At 45.9% G+C, this 5,502-nt stretch overlaps 1 pseudogene; it reads left to right on the forward strand.

The window, feature by feature from the left end:
• Window positions 1–5,502, forward strand: part of LOC112075064 (ubiquitin-like modifier-activating enzyme 1) — a 35,238-nt pseudogene that overhangs the window by 17,868 nt on the left and 11,868 nt on the right.

A 5,502-nucleotide genomic window follows, 5' to 3' on the forward strand; every position in this document is an offset into this window, starting at 1 on the left:
GTTCTGCATTTTTCTCCTCTCCATTCTCTGGCCCGTCTTCTCAGAGCAGGCAGGCCTGTTGCCCTAGCATGTGCACACACAACACACACACACACAGCGTGTACACATGCTGCTCCAGAGACAGTACTGTTAATTTCAAATCACATTTATTGGTCACATACACATGGTTAGCAGATGTTAATGCGAGTGTAGCGAAATGCTTCTAGTTCCGACAATGCAGTAATAACCAACGAGTAATCGAACCTAACAATTCCACAACTACTACCTTATACACACAAGTGTAAAGGGATAAAGAATATGTACATAAAGATATATGGATGAGTGATGGTACAGAACGGCATGGCAAGATGCAGTAGATGGTATAGAGTACAGTCTATACCAATGAGATGAGTAATGTAGAGTATGTAAACTTAAAGTGGCTAGTGATACATGTATTACATAAAGATGGCAAGATGCAGTAGATGAATATAGAGTACAGTATATACATATGAGATGAGTAATGTAGGGTATGTAAACATTATATTTAAGTGGCATTGTTTAAAGTGGATAGAGATTTGAGTCTGTATGTTGACAGCAGCCCCTCACGTGATGGCTGTTTGATTTGAGTCTGTATGTTGACAGCAGCCCCTCACTGTGATGATCTTGTTAGATTTGAGTCTGTGTGTTTGGCAGCAGCCCCTCACTGTGATGCTGTTTTGATTTGAGTCTGTGTGTTGGCAGCAGCCCCTCACTGTGATGTCTGTTAGATTTGAGTCTGTGTTTGCAGCAGCCCCTCACGTGATGGCTGTTTGATTGATCTGTATGTTGACAGCAGCCCCTCACGTGATGGCTGTTTGATTTGAGTCTGTGTGTTGGCAGCAGCCCCTCACGTGATGGCTGTTAGATTTGAGTCTGTATGTTGACAGCAGCCCCTCACTGTGATGGCTGATGGCTGTTTGATTTGAGTCTGTGTTGGCAGCAGCCCCTCACTGTGATGTCTGTTAATTTGAGTCTGTGTGTTGCAGCAGCCCCTCAGCTCGTGATGGCTGTTTGATTTGAGTCTGTGTGTTGGCAGCAGCCCCTCACTGTGATGGCTGATGGCTGTTAGATTTGAGTCTGTGTGTTGGCAGCAGCCCCTCACGTGATGGCTGTTTGATTTGAGTCTGTGTGTTGGCAGCAGCCCCTCACTGTGATGGCTGTTTGATTTGAGTCTATGTTGACAGCAGCCCCTCACTGTGATGGCTGATGGCTGTTAGATGTAAGTCTGAATGTTGGCAGCAGCCCCTCACTGTGATGGCTGTTAGATTTGAGTCTGTGTGTTGACAGCAGCCCCTCACTGTGATGGCTGTTTGCACAATGTCTCTCATATACACTCGCTTGTAAATGTCCAAACTCACCCAAAATGACATTCGGTAGCTCCTACCTATTTATGTATAACTTTGAGCTGGACTGCCTGTCTTGGCAATTTTTATTTGCTATTACTTGTGCAAATTTTGTTAGCTTTCTGGTAATAGACACCCAATGGGCTTTTTGTGTGTTTTCTGGCACCCCCTTGTGTACGAAGCCGGTAATACTGTAAATCCAAGGATGATAGAAGGAATGACGATATGTAAATCTGGATAGCGCTCAACCCTACCTGACACACACTGATAATCCCATTCATTTCCATTGGACTGGTTATATGTGAAAAGCTCATGCAGAATCTAGTGACTGAGTAAATATGTTCAGTTTATTTTCTATTTCCCTAAGTGTGTTTTAACTTCTTTATTCTAGTTATTTAGCGACACCCACAATCTTCTGCCTAGCATTTTTTTTCAAACTGTATCAAATGCAAAGTACAAATTTGATCGTTTCCTTTTTAGCTGCCATTAAAAAGTTAGTGAGTGCTTTTAATGTAATGCTTTTCTGTGTGTTCCAGGCTGATGGAGAGGAGTTGGTGTCCCTGGCTAAAGAGGTGAACGCCGCCCAGACGGGGTCAGCCAAGGTGGACGAGCTGGATGACACGCTCATTAAGAAACTAGCCTTCGTCTCCGCCGGCGACCTGGCACCACTCAACGCTTTCATTGGTGGACTGGCTGCACAGGAAGTTCTGAAGGTAAGGAGCTGCTCACTTCAGGTCTTGTCAGAACTGTATCTGCTCTCTGATATGTTCGGACGTGTAAGGAGGGATGTGTTCTTTATGTTGTCCAACACGTTGTTAATGTGGGGGAGAGAATAGTGTCTGTTCTCCCTCCAATAAATCACATTTTATTAGTCACGTGTCGAATACAACAGGTGTAGTAGACTTTACAGTGAAATTGATTTGATTAGATGTTCAGGAGTCTTATGGCTTGGTGGGTAGAAGCATACCTTACGATTATTTGAGAACATAGCCCAGCAGACAAATCATTACAAACAGTAACCTGCCAAGTAGAACAGTTACACAAGTCAGAAATAGAGATAAAATGAATCCCTTACCTTTGATGATCTTCATATGGTTGCACTCAGCAGACATTCATTTACTCAATAAATGTTCATTTTGTTCGATAAAGTCTCTTTATATCCAAAAACCTCAGTTTTGTTCGCATTGTCTTCAGTAATCCACAGGCTCAAACGCAGTCAAAACAGGCAGACAAAAAAATCTAAATTGTATCCGTAAAGTTCATAGAAACATGTCAAACGATGTTTATATTCAATCCTCAGGTTGTTTTTAGCCTAAATAATCGATAATATTTCAACCGGACAATAACGTCGTCAATATAAAAGGTAAACAAGAAAGGCACTCTCTCTGTCGAGGGCATGAAAAAGCTCTGTGACACTTTAGGGTCCACTCATTGACTGCTCTTACTTCCTCATTTTTCAGAATACAAGCCTGAAACAATTTCTAAAGACTGTTGACATCTAGTGGAGAGCATAGAAACTGCAATTTGAGTCCTAAGTCAATGGATACTGTAATGGCATTGAATAGATAACTACAAAACCAAAAAAAATCCTACTTCCTGAATGGATTTTTCTCAGGTTTTCGCCTGCCAAATCAGTTTCTGTTATATCAGACACTATTTTAATAAGTTTTGGAAACTTTAGTGTTTCTATCCAAATCTACCAGTTAATGATCATATCAATCTTCTGGGCCCGAGAAGCAGGCAGTTTAATTTGGGCATGCATTTCAGTCCCAATATTCCGAATGCTGTCCCCTACCGTAGAGAAGTTAACACAGCGCTCATCCAACCTGGAAGCCAGCCGCACCAATGTGTCGGAGGAACACCGTGCACCTGGGCGACCTGTCAGCGTGCACTGCGCCGGCCCGCCACAGGAGTCGCTAGTAGCGCGATGAGAGCAAGGATATCCCTGGCCGGCCAAACCCTCCCCTAAACCCGGGACGACGCTGGGCCAAACCTCCCTAACCCGGCGACGGACCTGGGCCAAACCCTCCCTAACCCGGACGACGCTGGGCCTAAACCCGGGACGACGCTGGGCCAAAAACCTCCCATAACCCGGGACGACGCTGGCCAAACCTCTCTAACCCGACGACGCAGTGCCAATTGTGCTCGCCTCATGGGCCTCCCAGTCGCGGCCGCTGCGACAGAGCCTGAGCTCGAACCCAGAGTCACTGGTGCTACACGCTAGCACTGCGATGCATTGCCTTAGACCACGATGTTAATCTTTAAACCTATGTAAAATATGTTTTGTTTCCTGAATCTTTATGAGTATTTCTGTATTTGAATTTGGCGCGCTGCAATCTCACTGGATGTTGGCCAGGTGGGATGCTAGCGTCCCACATACCACAGAGAGGTTAAAGTCATCATCTGTGCTCAGACGGTAGCAGCCAGCCAAACTCTTATCTCTACCATCTCACGTTATCTGCCAGCAGCATACCACCCTGCATACCACTGCTGGCTTGCTTCTGAAGCTAAGCAGGGTTGGTCCTGGTCRGTCCCTGGATGGGAGACCAGGTGCTGCTGGAAGTGGTGTTGGAGGGCCAGTAGGAGGCACTCTTTCCTCTGGTCTAAACAAAGATCCCAATACCCCAGGGCAGTGATTGGGGACACTGCTCTGTGTAGGGTGCTGTCTTTCGGATGGGACGTTAAACGGGTGTCCTGACTCTCTGAGGTCATTAAAGATCCCATKGCACTTATCGTAAGAGTAGGGGTGTTAACCCCGGTGTCCTGGCTAAATTCCCAATCTGGCCCTCAACCATCACGGTCACCTAATAATCCCCAGTTTACAATTGGCTCATTCATCCCCCTCTCCCCTGTAACTATTCCCCAGGTCGTTGCTGCAAATGAGAACGTGTTCTCAGTCAACTTACCTGGTAAAATAACGGAAAAATAAATAAATAAATAAAATCTCTGTTCTCCCCGTAAACGTGTATCATCCAGAGGTCTGTATATAATGGGGAGACGCTCATGTCTCTAACAATGGAAGTCGTTGTCCCAAAGACAGGACGGTAGGCAACAAGCTGAGGTCCAAAATAAACCCAAAGAAACTCATTGAGCTTATTTTGGACAGATTCTGATCAGTCTCTGAGCTGCAAAACGGGCCATTGTAGTTATTTACCATGTTTCTGTGCTGAACTAGGTTGAATATTTGCTTAATGAAAACTACATCTCCCTACAGGGAAGTTCATGCCCATGATGCAGGGGCTGTACAGTATTATAACTGTGTGTCCTAGGCGTGTACAGGGAAGTTCATGCCCATGATGCAGTGGCTGTACAGTATTATAACTGTGTGTGTGTGTGTGTGTGTGTGTGTCTCCTAGGCGTGTACAGGGAAGTTTATGCCCATGATGCAGTGGCTGTACTTTGACGCTCTGGAGTGTCTGTCTGAGGAAGAGGGAGGAGCCATGCTCACTGAAGAGGACTGTGCCCCTGTGAGTATACTGCACACACCTACCACGTACACTTACCACACACACACCTACCACGTACACTTACCACACACACACCTACCACGTACACTTACCACGCACACACACCTACCACGTACACTTACCACGCACACACACCTACCACGTACACTTACCACCCCCCCACACACACAGTCACACATCCAGACCCTGCAGATACAGAACACATGTTGTTATAGAAGTATAAAACACCTGCTTCTCTAAACCCCCCTCCTCCTCCCCCTCCCCAGAGGAACAGTCGCTATGACGGCCAGATCGCTGTGTTCGGCTCCAAGCTGCAAGAGGAGTTGGCTAAACAGCGCTACTTCCTGGTTGGGGCTGGCGCTATTGGCTGTGAGCTGCTGAAGAACTTCGCCATGATTGGATTGGCCAGCGGGGAGGGTGAGGTCATCGTGACAGACATGGACACCATAGAGAAATCCAACCTCAACAGACAGTTCCTCTTCAGGTGAGCGAGGAGGTTTTAAATAATGGGTGAAAACCCCCATCTCTTTTATCTTGGCCTTTAGTCAGTGTTTTGACTGTTTTAGACATTGGATGCTTTCCTAATGACACCCTGTTTACTTTATAGTGCACTACTACTGATCTGGGGTCATTTCATAGTGCCCTACTACTGATCTGGGGTCATTTCATAGTGC

Source organism: Salvelinus sp. IW2-2015, unplaced genomic scaffold (genome assembly GCF_002910315.2).
Source record: "Salvelinus sp. IW2-2015 unplaced genomic scaffold, ASM291031v2 Un_scaffold2969, whole genome shotgun sequence".
NCBI classification, from domain to species: domain Eukaryota; kingdom Metazoa; phylum Chordata; class Actinopteri; order Salmoniformes; family Salmonidae; genus Salvelinus; species Salvelinus sp. IW2-2015.